This window comes from Scyliorhinus canicula, chromosome 12, assembly GCF_902713615.1.
Source record: "Scyliorhinus canicula chromosome 12, sScyCan1.1, whole genome shotgun sequence".
Taxonomy (NCBI): Eukaryota; Metazoa; Chordata; class Chondrichthyes; order Carcharhiniformes; family Scyliorhinidae; genus Scyliorhinus; species Scyliorhinus canicula.
The window spans coordinates 7783514-7800001 of NC_052157.1; the positions used below are offsets into that span (position 1 = coordinate 7783514).

Consider the following 16488-nt stretch of genomic DNA (forward strand, 5'->3'; position numbering starts at 1 on the left):
TTGCCCTTAGTGACCAAAAAAGGTTAGGAGGGGTTATTGGATTACAGGGCTAGGTTGGAAGTGAGGGCTTAAGTGGGTCGGTGCAGAATCGATGGGCTGAATGGCCTCCTTCTGCACTGTATAGAACATAGAACAGTACAGCACAGAACAGGCCCTTCGGCCCTCAATGTTGTGCCGAGCCATGATCACCCTACTCAAACCCACGTATCCACCCTATACCCGTAACCCAACAACCCCCCCTTAACCTTACTTTTTGTAGGACACTGCAGGCAATTTAGCATGGCCAATCCACCTAACCCGCACATCTTTGGACTGTGGGAGGAAACCGGAGCACCCGGAGGAAACCCACGCACACAGGGGGAGGACGTGCAGACTCCACACAGACAGTGACCCAGCCGGGAATCGAACCTGGGACCCTGGAGCTGTGAAGCATTTATGCTAACCACCATGCTACCCTGCTGCCCCTATGTTTCTATGTTCTATGTTTAACACTGTAATGATGTTACTATGAAAAGCCCCTAGTCGCCACACTCCAGCGCCTGTTCGGGTACACAGAGAGAGAATTCAAAACGTCCAATTCACCTAACAGCATATCTTTCGGGACTTGTAGGAGGAAACCGGAGCGGTTTCAATGAGTACGGCCTCAACTGGGACCTTGGATTCATGTCGCATTACATTCACCCCCCACCATCTGGCCTGGGCTTGCGAAATCCGACCAACTGTCCTGGCTTGAGGCAGTTCACACCTCTTTAACTTGGGGTTACCCCGATCTCTGGATCTGGAAAGACTTAATTACCTGCAAATGCTCGCATTCAAAGCATTGTCTGGCATCCTGGACTTTGTCTATATATATGTTTCTGGAACATACCTCTTCATTCACCTGAGGAAGGAGCAGTGCTCCAAAAGCTAGTGTTTGAAACAAACCTGTTGGACTTTATAAAATGAAAATCGCTTATTGTCACAAGTAGACTTCAATGAAGTTACTGTGAAAAGCCCCTAGTCGCCACATTCCGGCACCTGTTAGGGGAGGCTGTTACGGGAATCGAACCGTGCTGCTGGCCTGCTTGGTTTGCTATCAAAGCCAGTAATTTAGCCCAGTGTGCTAAACAGCCCACTGGTGTTTAACCTGGTGTTGTAAGACTTTTTACGTTGCTCACCCCAGTCCAACGCCGGCATCGCCCCATCATGGCTACCATCTGTATTTACCTACAACCCTCCACGTTATCTTCTCCCTGCTCACATGCACTTCCTTCAATCTGGTCTATTGCATTTCCTGCTCCCAATGCGGTCTAATCTACCTTGGAGAGACTAAACGCAGACTGGGTGACCGCTTTGCAGAAATCTCCGATCCATCCGCAAGCAGGACCCTGTGGCTGCCGTTTCAACTCACCATCCTGCTCTCACGTCCTCATGTCCGTCCTCGGCCTGCTGCAATGTTCCAGTGAAGCCCAGCGCAAACTGGAGGAACAGCACCTCGTCTTCCAATTAGGCACATTACAACCTTCCGGACTTAACATTGAGTTCAACAACTTCAGACTGTGAACTCTCAACTCCACCTTCACCCCATTTTTATTTCCATCAATTTACTTTCATTTCTTCCATCGATCCGGTTTTCCCTCACCATTGTTCCTCCCACTCCCCACCCCACTTGTGTCATCTGTTCCCTATCCCAGATTGTCCTTTGACACACTGCTCACCTTTGTTCTGCCATTAACACATTCTGATCTCTTAATCTGCCACCACCTTCGCCTTGATCACAACCATTTACATCCCCCCCATGCCTTTTTGTTCACACCATCTTTCTCCACCTACCGTTGGCCCTCTATCCATTTTTTAAAAAAAATTAGAGTACCCCATTCTTTTTTACCAATTAAGGGGCAATTTAGCGTGGCCAATCCTGCTCATCCTTTTTGGTTTTGTTTCTCCACAGAGACACAGGGAGAATGTGCAAATTCAACACGGACAGTAACCCGATGCAGGGATTGAACCCAGGTCCTCAGCGGCGGGAGGCAGCAGTGCTAACCACTGCACCACCATGCCACCCTCACTGGCCCTCTATCCAGCCCCACTGCTCCACACACCCGCCCCGACCTCCCAACAATCTCTCATTCCAGTTGTCTCTAGCTCTGATGAACAGTCATCCAGACTTAAAAGATTAGCTCCGCTCTCTCTCTCTCCACAGATGCTGTCAGACCTGCTGAGGTTGTCCAGTAATTTCTGTTTTTGTTTCAGATTCCAGCAGTAAAAAAACAAAACATCTGTTACACTCCCGATTCTGTCCTTTTTGGCTGATGCATGAGACTAGGTCGTTGATAGACCTTAAATTTACATAGATGATTTGGAGTTGGGGACCAAGTGCAATGTGTCCAAGATTGCCGACGACACTAAGATGAGTGGTAAAGCAAAAAGTGCAGAGGATACTGGAGGTCTGCAGAGGGATTTGGATAGGTTAGGTGGGCTAGGGTCTGGCAGGTGGAATGCAATGTTGACAAATGTGAGGTTACCCGTTTTGGTAGGAAAAACAGACTAAGTGTACGAGCGAAGATGGGGCTCGAGGATCGGGCTCATCAGCCACGCAAGGACCCACAGAACCCGTGACCAGTCACGCAAAGTTTCTTAGGTGGACAATCACACTCGTTAGCGAGTGATCGCCGAAGAAGGAGATGATTATATGAATAGAAACAATGGGCATGTTTGGAGAGCTGGTGTGGACATGATGGGACGAATGGCCTCCTTCCACGCTGAAACAATTCTGTGATCAGAAAGACAGACTTGCATTACATATTGGCTTTCATGACCCCGGCATGCCCCAAAGTGTGTTACAGTGAATGAAGTGCTTTTTAAGTGAAGTTGCTGTTGTAAGGTATGAAACAAACCATCAGATTTGTGCACAGCAAGATACGACAAACAGCAATGCTGACCAGGTAATCTGTTCTGCAATGATTTGGCTCAGGATTGGCCAGGAACTGAATGCTTTCCTTCTGCACTGTCGGGATTCTCGGGATTCCATGGAATGGTTTATGCCCCTAATCGTCCTTACTTACTAACTTAAAGAGCTGAGCCACATGTATCTGTCGTTGTTTCTATACTTGGATTGGATTGGATTTGTTTATTGTCACGTGTACCGAGGTACTGTGAAAAGTATTTTTCTGCGAGCAGCTCAACAGATCATTAAGTACATGAAAAGAAAAGGAAATAAAAGAAAATACATAATAGGGCAACACAATACACAATGTAACTACATAAACACCGGCATCAGGTGAAGCATACAGGGGTGTAGTGTTAATGAGGTCAGTCCATAAGAGGGTTGTTTAGGAGTCTGGTAACAGCGGGGAAGAAGCTGTTTTTGAGTCTGTTTGTGTGTGTTCTCGGACTTCTGTATCTCCTCGGTGTGGTAAACCACTGTACTGTATTATACCTGCTGTATGTAACATGCTTGGGCTTGTCCCTGCCGGCTCCGCCTGTGGCTCCTCCCCTCGGGCTAAAGGTGGCCAACCACTGGCCCTGCCTTCAGTCTGGGGCCGGCTGCCAGCAGGTATCTTTAAGCTCATTAAAGCCACAGTTTCACTCTCAACTCATCTTCTGTCGTTATTGATGGTACATCAATTTAATTAGCTTAAAGTTTTAAGATGGACCAATCATTCAAACCTGATCGGCTGGAGCTGGACCCCCAAGCAGCCGACGCCGCTACCATGTTCGAACACTGGCTACGCTGCTTCGAATCCTACATCGAATCCTCCGCCATTGCCGAGACCCCACAAGCTGCGAATTCTCAACTCCCAGGTGAGCCCGCAAGTATATCTTATTATCAGGGACGCTGCCTCGCACGTGGATGCGAAAACGTTGTTGAAAGGACAGTATGTCAGGAAAGTCAACGAGGTGTACGCTAGGCATCGCCTTGCCATGAGGCGACAGCGCCCCGGAGAATCGCAAGTTGAGTTTCTGCGCGCATTGCGGGTACTCGGCCTAAACTGCAATTGTAAGGCGGTATCGGTTGTCGAGCACACAGAGTTGTTGATCCGGGACGCCTATGTCGCAGGCATAAAGTGAAATTACACCCGCCAGCGCCTACTAGAAAGGGGTACACTCGACCTCCAAGAGACAGTACAGCTTTCAGACTTTTTAGAAGTAGCCTTCCACAACATGGATGACTATACCTCCGATCACGCGGCAACCTCATGGACGTCGGGGCGCCCCCATCATCCTACCTGGGGGCTCCGCAAGCATGTGCCGTGTAGCAGCCTGCCAATTCTGGAGCCCCAAAGTGCTACTTCTGTGGCCAGGGTAAACACCCCAGACAACGCTGCCCAGCGAGGAGTGCGACCTGCAACAGGTGCAGAAAGAAGGGCCATTTCGCTAAAGTCTGCCAGGCCTGTCCTGTTTTTAAACCCAGCAGCGCTGCGTGGAGGCCGCCATCTTCACCGCCACTCCCCACGTGCGACCCCTGGGGGCCGCCATCTTTGAATCACCCCGCCGCCTCCCGGAACCCCTGCTCATCCGATCGTACATTTGGCCTCCGCTACCCTCGATCAGCCCGCCCACCTTCCGAAGATCGCCTCCATCACCCTCGACGAGTCTCGACTGCATCACATCGCCAACTCCATGATGGCCGTCCGGATCAACGGCCACGAGTCGACCTGCCTTTTTGACTCCGGGAGCACAAAGAGTTTCGTTCATCCAGATACGGTACGCTGCTCTCTCCCCATCTGATTCGCGACCCAGAAAATCTCCCCGGCTTCCGAATCGCATACCGTGGAAGTCCGTGGGTACTGTGTTGCAGCCCTTACAGTACAGGGCGTTGAGTACAAAAATGTCAAACTCTACGTCCTCCCACAACTCTGCGCTGCCGTGCGACTGGGGCTCGATTTCCAGTGCCACCTCAAAAGTGTTACCTTGGAGTTCAATGGACCCCTGCCCCCCGTCGCCACTAGGAGCAGACGATACAGTGCTCGGCACAAGGCCTTTATCAGGTTGGAGGTCCAGCGACTCCTGCGGGAAGGGATCATAGAGGCAAGTTCTAGCCCCTGGAGAGCCCAAGTGGTGGTCGTCAAGACTGGGGAGAAGCACTGGTTGGCCATCAACTACAGTCAGACTACCATCTTCAGGCAAAGCGAAGGGTGGAGGGGTTTGCTTCCTCATCAACTCTTCCTGGTGCTTGGATGTGGTGACCCTGGCGACCTACTGCTCCCCAGACCTGGAATACTTGACCATAAAGTGCCGCCCATATTATCTTCCACGTGAGTTCACTTCAGCCATTATCACAGTGGTCTACATCCCACCCCAGGCAGAAGTGAGGAAGGCGCTGGATGAACTGTACACAGTTATAAACAACTATGAAACAGAACACCCGGAGGCCTTGTTCATTGTGGCCGGAGACTTCAACAAGGCCAACCTCAAGAGTGTACCGCCAAAATTCCACCATCACATCTCCTGTCCCACCAGAGGCGACAACACTCTTGACCACTGCTACTCAAAAATCAAGGGCGCCTACCATTCCATCCCCCGACCGCACTTTGGGAAATCAGACCATAAGACGGTGCTCCTTCTCCCGACTTACAAGCAGAAACTCAAGCGGGAGAATCCAGCTAAGAAGGTTGTGCAGTGCTGGTCCGAGGAAACAGCCACACCTCCTCCACAATAGTCCTCAATACCGGTGCCCTGCAAGGCTGCGTACTTAGCCCCCTACTCTACTCCCTGTACACACACGACTGCGTGGCAAAACGTGGTTCCAACTCCATCTACAAGTTTGCTGACGATACGACCATAGTGGGCCGGATCTCGAATAACGAAGAGTCCGAATACAGGAGGGAGATAGAGAACCTAGTGGAGTGGTGTAACGACAACAATCTCTCCCTCAATGCCAGCAAAACTAAAGAGCTGGTCATTGACCTCAGGAAGCAAAGTACTGTACACCCCCCTGTCAGCATCAACGGAGCCGAGGTGGAGATGGTTAGCAATTTCAAATTCCTAGGGGTGCACATCACCAAAAATCTATCCTGGTCCACTCACGTCAACGCTATCACCAAGAAAGCACAACAGCGCCTATACTTCCTCAGGAAACTAAGGAAATTCAGCATGTCCACATTAACCCTTACCAACTTTTACAGATGCACTATAGAAAGCATCCTATCGGGCTGCATCACAGCCTGGAATGGCAACTGCTCGGCCCAGGACCGCAAGGACTTCAGAGAGTCGTGAATACCGCCCAGTCCATCACACGAACCTGCCTCCCATCCATTGATTCCATCTACACCTCCCGCTGCCGGGGGAAAGCGGGCAGCATAATCAAGGATCCCTCCCACCCGGCTTACTCACTTTTCCAACTTCTTCCATCGGGCAGGAGATTCAGAAGTCTGAGAACACGCACGAACAGACTCAAAAACAGCTTCTTCCCCACTGTCACCAGACTCCTAAATGACCCTCTTATTGACTGACCTCATTAACACTACACCCTGTATGCTTCAACCGATGCCAATGCTTATGTAGTTACATTGCATATCTTGTGTTGCCCTATTATGTATTCTCATGTATTTTCTTGAATTCTGTTCAATTCCCTTTTCTTCCCATGTACTGAATGATCTGTTGAGCTGCTCGCAGAAAAATACTTTTCACTGTACCTCGGTACACGTGACAATAAACAAATCCAATCCAATCCAATCCAACCGGTACACACAGCTTGATGCTTACCCCCTCCCCCACATATCTGATATGGTCAATCAGATTGCGCAGTACCGAGTCTTCTCCACCATTGATCTGAAGTCCGCGTACCACCAGCTCCCTATCCGCCCGGAGGACCGCCAATACACTGCCTTCGAGGCAGATGGTCACCTCTATCACTTCCTGAGGGTCCCCTTCGGCGTCACCAATGGGGTCTTGGTCTTCCAACGGGAGATGGACTGAATGGTTGACCAGTACGAGCTGCGGGCCACGTTCCCGTATTTGGATAATGTCACCATCTGCGGCCATGACCAGAAGGACCATGACGCCAACCTCCAAAAATTCCTCCACACCGCCAAGCTCCTTAACCTCACGCACAATAAGGAGAAATGCGTTTTCCGCACAACCCGCCCAGCCATCATTGGTTACGTTGGGGAAAACGGAGTCCTAGGGCCCGACCCCGACCACATGCGCCCCCTTCTGGAACTTTCCCTTCCCCACTGCCTCAAGGCCCTTAATAGATGCCTGGGGTTCTTTTCCTACTATGCCCAGTGGGTCCCCAATTATGCGGACAAGGCCCGCCCACTCATTAAATCCACCCTTTTTCTCCTGACGGCTGAGGCCCGCCTGGCTTTCAACCGCATCAAAGCAGATATTGCCAAGGCCGCAATGCATGCAGTAGACGAGTCCATCCCATTCCAGGTGGAGAGCGATGCGTCCGACTTTGCCCTGGCCGCTACCCTCAACCAGGCGGGCAGGCCAGTGGCTTTCTTCTCCCGTACCCTCCAGAACTCCAAAATGCGACACTCTTCCGTTGAAAAGGAGGCCCAAGCCATTGTGGAAGCTGTGCGACATTGGAGGCATTACCTGGCCGGCAGGCGATTCACTCTCCTCACTGACCAATGGTCAGTTGCCTTCATGTTCAATAATACACAGCGGGGCAAGATCAAGAATGACAAGAGCCTAAGGTTCTACTTATAATTATGATATCTTGTATCGACCTGGGAAGCTCAATGAGCCCCCCGATGCCCTATCCCCCGATACCCTATCCCATTGAGAGTAGGATTCAAGGTCACAGGAGTGTACCGGTAGGCAGGAAGGTGGTTTGAAGTGTGTCTACTTCAACACCAGGAGCATCCAGAATAAGGTGGGTGAACTTACAGCATGGATTGGTACCTGGGACTTTGATGTTGTGGCCATTTCGGAGACATGGATAGAGCAGGTACAGGAATGGTTGTTGCAGGTTCCAGGATTTAGATATTTCAGTAAGCTCAGGGAAGGTGGTAAAAGAGGGGGAGGTGTGGCATTGTTAGTCAAGGACAGTGGGCGAGATTCTCCCAAAACGGGAGAAATCGTAAAGCTGGCGTAAAACCCGGGCGGGTTTTACGGCAGCGCGCCCCTTCCCGACCGGGGACCGATTCTGGTCCCCGGTCGGGGCTAGCAGCCCGACACCGTAGGCTCCGGCAAGACGGGCTTAACGAAAATCGTTAAGCCCGCTTGCCGGAGTTAGCGCCGGCTGACGCGTCATATGACGTCAGCCGCGCATGCGCAGTTTGGAAGACTCCAACCCGCGCATGCGCGGGTGACGTCATCGCGTTTTTGCGCGAAACCCGCGCATGCGCGGGCCGGGTTGCCCCTCAGCCGCCCCGCGAATGGATACTGCGGGGCGGCGGAAGGACAAGTAGTGCGCGGGCATCGGGCCCGCTGCCCGCGATCGGTGCCCACCGATCGCGGGCCCATGGCACCCTTGGCACGGCCGTGGTACTGCCGTGCCAATCGGTGCCATGGTTATGAAAAGCGAGTTTGTGACGCCGTTTTCACGAACGGCAAGACCAGGTGTGTTTGCCGTTCGTAAAAACGGCGTAAAGGGCTGGGACTTCGGCCCATCTAACAGCTGAGAATCGCTGCCGGCCGTAAAAAAACGGCAGCAGCGATTCGGGTCGGGACTTCGGCGGGGGGGGGGGGGGGGGGAGAATAGCCGGAGGGCGGCAAAAATGTCGGGAAGGCCCTCCCGCTATTCTCCCACCCGTCGTGGGGGTCGGAGAATTTCGCCCAGTATTACGGTGGCAGAAAGGGCGTTTGATAAGGACGCGTTTACTGAGGTAGTATGGGCTGAGGTTAGACACAGGAAAGGAGAGGTCACCCTGTTGGGAATTTTCCATAGGCCTCCGAAAAGTTCCAGAGATGTAGAGGAAAGGATTACAACGATTATTCTGGATAGGAGCGAAAGTAACAGGGTAGTTGTTATGGGGGACTTTAACTTTCCAAATATTGACTGGAGACACTATAGTTCGAGTACTTTAGATGGGTCAGTTTTTGTCCAATGTGTGCAGGATTTGGAGGTAGGTGAGCACTTTGGTGATAGTGACCACAATTCAGTTATGTTTACTTTAGCGATGGAAAGGGATAGGTATATACCGCAGGGCAAGAGTTATAGCTGGGGGAAAGGCAATTATGATGCCATTATGATGCAGACCAGCTGGCAGAGGTATTCACAGACATCTTTAACCTATCCCTACTCCACTCCGAGGTCCCCACCTGCTTCAAGAAGACCACCATCATACCGGTACCAAAGAAGAACCAGGCAACGTGCCTCAATGACTATCGCCCGGTGGCCCTGACGTCAGTTGTAATGAAGTGCTTCGAGAGGCTGATCATGAAGCGCATCACCTCCATACTCCCGGAACGCCTTGACCCACTTCAATTCGCATACCGTCGCAACCGGTCCACATCAGACGCCATTTCCCTGGTCCTACACTCATCCCTAGAGCATCTCGAAAACAAGGACTCCTACATCAGACTCCTATTTATTGACTACAACTCTGCCTTCAACACCATAATCCCAGCCAAGCTCATATCAAAGCTCCAAAACCTAGGACTTGGCTCCTCCCTCTGCAATTGGATCCTTGATTTTCTGACCAACAGACCACAATCAGTAAGAATGAACACCAAGGGCCCGGATAGCTCAGTCGGTAGAGCATCAGACTTTTAATCTGAGGGTCCAGGGTTCAAGTCCCTGTTCGGGCGATCATTTTTCTTGCAGGGGCTGATTTAGCTCACTGGGCTAAATCGCTGGCTTTTAAAGCAGACCAAGCAGGCCAGCAGCACGGTTCGATTCCCGTATCAGCCTCCCCGGACAGGCGCCGGAATGTGGCGACTAGGGGCTTTTCACAGTAACTTCATTGAAGCCTACTCGTGACAATAGGCGATTTTCATTTTTTTTCATTTCAACACCTCCTCCACAATAGTCCTCAAAACCGATGCCCCGCAAGGCTGCGTACTTAGCCCCCTACTCTACTCCCTGTACACACACGACTGCGTGGCAAAACTTGGTTCCAACTCCATCTACAAGTTTGCTAACGATACGACCATAGTGGGCCGGATCTCGAATAACGACGAGTCAGAATACAGGAGGGAGATAGAGAACCTGGTGGAGTGGTGTAACGACAACAATCTCTCCCTCAATGCTAGCAAAACTAAAGAGCTGGTCATCGACTTCAGGAAGAAAAGTACTGTACGCACCCCTGTCAGCATCAACAGGGCCGAGGTTGAGATGGTTAGTGTGATGATCGGAATACCTTGCCCCTTTAAGAGGCTTGTGATGATCGGAATACCTTGCCCCTTTAAGAGGCTTGTGATGATCGGAATACATTGCCCCTTTAAGAGGCTTGGAACCCTGGGGGACTCCGCCTCTGGCTACGCCCCCTGGGAAACAGTACTTAAGATGAGACTCCATTTTGCGAGCACACTTCTCATGGAGGCTGCCATTGTTCACTGCTTATTAAAGCCTTTGATTACTGACCTAACTTTCGTGTCGTAATTGAGAGTGCCTCAGTTAGCAGTTTTAAATTCCTAGGGGTGCATATCACCAAAAATCAGTCCTGGTCCACTCACGTTGACGCTACCACCGAGAAAGCACAACAGCGCCTATACTTCCTCAGGAAACTAAGGAAATTCGGCATGTCCACATTAACCCTTACCAACTTTTACAGATACACCATAGAAAGCATCCTATCTGGCTGCATCACAGCCTGGTATGGCAACTGCTCGGCCCAGGACCGCAAGGAACTTCAGAGAGTCGTGAATACCACCCAGTCCATCACACAAACCTGCCTCCCATCCATGGACTCCATCTACACCTCCCGCTGCCGGGGGAAAGCGGGCAGCATAATCAAGGATCCCTCCCACCTGGCTTACTCACTTTTCCAACTTCTTCCATCGGGCAGGAGATACAGAAGTCTGAGAACACGCACGAACAGACTCAAAAACGGGCTTCTTCCCCATTGTCACCAGACTCCTAAATTACCCTCTTATTGACTCACCTCATTAACACTACACCCTGAATGCTTCATCCGATGCCAATGCTTATGTAGTTACATTGTATATCTTGTGTTGCCCTATTATGCATTTTCTTGAATTTTGTTTAATTCCCTTTTCTTCCCATGTACTGAATGATCTGTTGAGTTGCTTGCAGAAAAATACTTTTCACTGTACCTCGGTACACATGACAATAAACAAATCCAACCCAATCCAATCCAATAGGCAAGACTTAGGCTGCATAGGATGGGGAAGGAAACTGCAGGGGATGGGCACAATTGAAATGTGGAGTTTGTTCAAGGAACAGCTACTGCGTGTCCTTGATAAGTATGTACCAGTCAGGCTGGGAGGAAGTGGTCGAGCGAGAGAACCGTGGTTTACTAAAGTAGTTGAATCACTTGTCAAGAGGAAGAAGGAGGCTTGTGTAAAGATGAGACTTGAAGGTTCAGTTAGGACGCTTGAGAGTTACAAGTTAGCTAGGAAGGACCTAAAGAGAGAGCTAAGAAGAGCCAGGAGGGGACATGAAAAGTCTTTGGCCAGCAGGATCAAGGATAACCCTAAAGCCTTCTATAGGTATGTCAGGAATAAAAGAATGACTAGGGTAAGAGTAGGGCCAGTCAAGGACAGTAGTGGGAAGTTGTGCGTGGAGTCCGAGGAGATAGGAGAGGCGCTAAATGAATATTTTTCGTCATTATTCACGCAGGAAAAAGACAATGTTGTCGAGGAGAATACTGAGATACAGGCTCCTAGACTAGACGGGCTTGAGGTTCATAAGGAGGAGGTGTTAGCGATTCTGGAAAGTGTGAAAATAGATAAGTCCCCTGGGCCGGATGAGATTTATCCTAGGATTCACTGGAAAGCTAGAGAGGAGATTGCAGAGCCTTTGGTTTTGATCTTTATGTCGTCATTGTTTACAGGAATAGTGCCAGAAGACTGGAGGATGACAAATGTTGTCCCCTTGTTCAAGAAGGGGAGTAGAGACAACCCCAGTAACTATGGACCAGTGAGCCTTACTTCTGTTATGGGCAAAGTCTTGGAAAGGTTTATAAGAGATAGGATTTATAATCATCTAGAAAGGAATAGTTTGATCAGGGATAGCCAACACGGTTTTGTGAAGGGTAGGTCGTGCCCCACAAACCTTATTGAGTTCTTTGAGAAGGTGACCAAACAGGTGGACGAGGGTAAAGCAGTTGATGATGTGTATATGGATTTCAGTAAAGCGTTTGATAAGGTTCCCCAAGGTAGGCTATTGCAGAAAATACGGAGGCATGGGATTGAGGGTGATTTAGCGGTTTGGATCAGAAATTGGCTAGCTGTAAGAAGACAGAGGATGGTGGTTGATGGGAAATGTTCAGCCTGGAGTTCAGTTACTAGTGGTGTACCACAAGGATCTGTTTTGGGGCCACTGCTGTTTGTCATTTTTATAAATGACCTGGAGGAGGTCGTAGAAGGATAGGTGAGTAAATTTGCGGATGACACTAAAGTCGGTGGAGTTGTGGACAGTGCGGAAGGATGTTGCAGGTTACAGAGGGCCATAGATAAGCTGCAGAGCTGGGTTAAGAGGTGGAAAATGGAGTTTAATGCAGAAAAGTGTGAGGCGATTCATTTTGGAAGGAGTAACAGGAAGACAGAGTACTGGGCTAATGGTAAGATTCTTGGTAGTGTGGATGAGCAGAGAGATCTCGGTGTCCATGTACATAGATCCCTGAAAGTTGCCACCCAGGTTGATAGGGTTGTTAAGAAGGCGTACGGTGTGTTAGCTTTTATTGGTAGAGGGATTGAGTTTCGGAGCCATGAGGTCATGTTGCAGCTGTACAAATCTCTGATGTGGCCGCAATTGGAACGTGCAGTTCTGGTCGCCGCATTATAGGAAGGATGTGGAAGCATTGGAAAGAGTGCAGAGGATATTTACCAGGATGTTGCCTGGTTTGGAGGGAAGATCTTATGAGGAAAGGCTGAGGGACTTGAGGCTGTTTTCGTTAGAGAGAACAAGGTTAAGAGATGACTTAATTGAGGCATACAAGATAATCAGAGGATTAAGTAGGATGGACAGTGAGAGCCTTTTTCCTCGGATGGTGATGGCTAGCACGAGGGGACATAGCTTTAAATTGAGGGGAGATAGATATAGGACAGATGTCAGAGGTAGGTTCTTTACTCAGAGAGTAGTAAGGGCGTGGAATGCCCTGCCTGCAACAGTAATAGACTCGCCGACATTGAGGGCATTTAAATGGTCATTAGATAAACATATGGATGATAAGGGAATAGCGTAGATGGGCTTGAGAGTGGTTTCACAGGTCGGCGCAACATCGAGGGCCGAGGGGCCTGTACTGCGCTGTAATGTTCTATGTTCTATAGGACCACTCCATTCATCTCCACCTTTTATCAGCTGTTAGTGGTCTGTGCTCACACCTCCCCTCAAGTGGACAATGATGGTACAGCAGTTTCGTTCACACAATTTTGAATAAGAAAGATTTATAATAATAATAATCTTTATTATTGTCACACGTAGGCTTACATTAACACTGCAATGAAGTTACTGTGACAATCCCCTAGCCGCCACACTCCGGCGCTGTTCGGGTACACAGAGGGAGAATTCAGAATGTCCAATTCACCTGACAGTAAGTCTTTCGGGACTTGTGGGAGGAAACCGGAGCACCCGGAGGAAACCCACGCAGACACGGGGAGAACGTGCAGACTCTGCACAGACAGTGACCCAAGCCGGGAATCGAACCTGGGACCCTGGCACTGTGCTACTGTGCCGCCCATTTGTATTTATTATTACGACTCATCCCAGGTGAGGTACCCCGAAGTTGTTGATCCAGACGAGGGATGGACTGGCTCCCTTCTTTATTTAACTCTTCTTATTTATTCTTGTTTGCAACAAGATTTAATCAAAAATGTATCCTTTCTCATGGATACCTTTTCCCCGATCCAGTAGTTATTATTTAAAAGGCTCTCCTGAGTTAAAGACGGAGCGAGTTTATTAGTTACTGAAGGCAAAAAAAAAGGAACTCACTCACCTAATGAAGGAGCTGCGCTCTGAAAGCTAGTTGACTCCAAACAAACCTGTTGGACTTTAACCTGGTGTTGTAAGACTTCTTACTGTGCCCACCCCAGTCCAACGCCGGCATCTCCACGTCAAAAAAAAGTAAAACACATGCATAAACATTCAAACAGATTAGAAGTGAGAATTGAGTTCAAAGTAAATACATATAAAAAAGGTGTATGTAACAGTCCTTGACTCGTGAGGAGCAGATGATTGAGCATTGTGGCATTTATAATTCGTGATTCTAGTGTAGTTGACTTCAGCAGGCGAATAGTCAGTTTCAAGGTTCCAGCAGACTTGATTTCAGGAGGTGAATAGCTGGGTTTGCGATTCCAGTTTACTGCTTTTAACCCATTCGAATAGAATTATCATAGAATCATAGAATTTACAGTGAAGAAGGAGGCCATTTGGCCCATCACGTCTTCACCGGTCCTTGGAAAGAGCACCCCACCTAAACCCACACCCCCACGGGCCAGTGCCGTGGGGGCACTCCTTTTCTTCCGCCGCCACCACGGCCTCCACCATGGCGGAGGCGGAAGAGACCCCCCCCTACCGTGCATGCGCTGGTGGTGATGTCAGCGGCCGCTGACGCTCCGGCGCATGCACGGACTCACGCCAGCCAGCGAAGGCCTTTCAGCCAGCCCCAACGTCCGTCGGTGTAGCGCCAAAGGCCATTGGCGCCAGCCGGCGGAGCAGGAGCCACTCCGGCGCGGGCCTAGCCCCTAAAGGTGCGGAGAATTCCGCACCTTTTGGGGAGGCCCGACGCTGGAGTGGTTGGCGCCACTCCGCTACGCCGGGACCCCCCGCCCCGCCGGGTCAGGGAGAATTTTGCCCCTTGTCTGCTAACAGGGCAGGGTTCCATTGTCTCTTTGAGAAGCAACCTGCTGCAATTCAGCCAGTGGCTTGAGTATCCGTGAAAAAACGCAGGTCTTGTTTAAAGTCCAATATTTCCAGATGTGATTCACAGTTTTTTCCTTCATCATTAAGACATTTCCCTTCCCCCGGAATGAAATTAAATTCATTCTCATTTCATTACAAAAGTCACACACTTTATACACACATGCATACACACATTGCACACATTACATATACATTACACGCACATTGCACACATTACACACATTACATATACATTACACACACATTCATTGCACAAACACATGACGAGGGCAGCACGGTGGCGCTGCTGCCTAGGGCACTGAGGACCCGGGTTCGATCCCAGCCCCGAGTCACTGTCCGTGTGGAGTTTGCACATTCTCCCCCTGTGTCACCCCACAACCCAAAGATGTGCAGGATAGGGGGATTGGCCACACTAAATTGTCCCTTAATTGGAAAAAAATAATTGGGTACTCTAAATTTATCTTAAAAAAAACACACACATTACACACACACATTACACACACACTCATTACACACATTGCACACACACTCATTACACACACACGTGCATCACACACACATTCATTCTCTGAGCGATGGTCAATTTGATCTGTTTCAGCCCTAACTGAGCTTCTTTAAGTTCAGGGCAGGGTGTCCGCAATCACATTTGATTTCCCAGGAATGTGGGTAATTTTAAGTGGTACCGGTTGTGGAACAAACTACAATGGAAATACCTGGCATTCTGGGTCTAAAACCTTCCCACACAGATGAATAGATTGTGGGTCTGTCTAGACTGTGGTCTCTATGTACCCATTTGGGATCTATATCTCAAAGTGTTTGGGAGCCAGTAACAACCCAGGGGTTTCCTACTCTATTGTGGAGCACTGTTTCTGATGCTTGTTGAGATTTTTAGAGAGGTACCCGATTGGTCTCTCTATTCCGGATTCATCCTCCTATAGGAGAACAGCCCCTACCCTAATGCCACAGTTCGCCATGAGGTGGAAAAGGCCATCCAACAGCTGAAGAACAACGAGGCCCCTGGCGCAGATGGAATGCCGACAGAAGTATTAAAATGTGGCGGGGATGCACTTTTAACAAGAATCCACAACCTCATCACCCTTTTCTGTCAGGATGAGAGCATGCTGGATGATCTCAGAGATGCCTTAATTGTGATCATCTTTAAGAATGGAGACAGGTCCGGCTGCGGAAATTACAGATAGATTTCCTTATTCTCCATTACTGTAAAGGGCATCGCGAGAATATTCTTCAACCTCCTCCCAGTGGCTGAAGAGCTCCTCCCTGAGTCTCTGTGCAGCTTCTGCCCAGCAAGAGGCACAATGGACATGATCTTCAGAGCATGACAAATCCAGGAAAATGACAGGGATTAGCATCAATCTCTGTACTTGACCTTCTTCGATCTCAAAAAGACCTTCGACTCTGTCAACCGTGAGGGATTGTGGAGCATCCTCCTCCAATTCAGCTGCCCGCAGAAATTTGGTGCCATTCTCCACCTGCTCCACGGTGACACACAAGCCGCGATCCTCACCATCGGAACCACCACAGACCCAATACGTGTGCAAACTGGGGTC

At 49.6% G+C, this 16488-nt stretch overlaps 1 non-coding gene across 1 annotated transcript; it reads left to right on the forward strand.

Moving 5' to 3' along the window:
- The first annotated feature begins 9611 nt into the window (after nt 1-9611).
- On the forward strand, nt 9612-9684 carry trnak-uuu. Its single transcript has one exon. It is a non-coding gene; the product is annotated as a tRNA-Lys (tRNA).
- The last annotated feature ends 6804 nt before the right edge of the window (nt 9685-16488 follow it).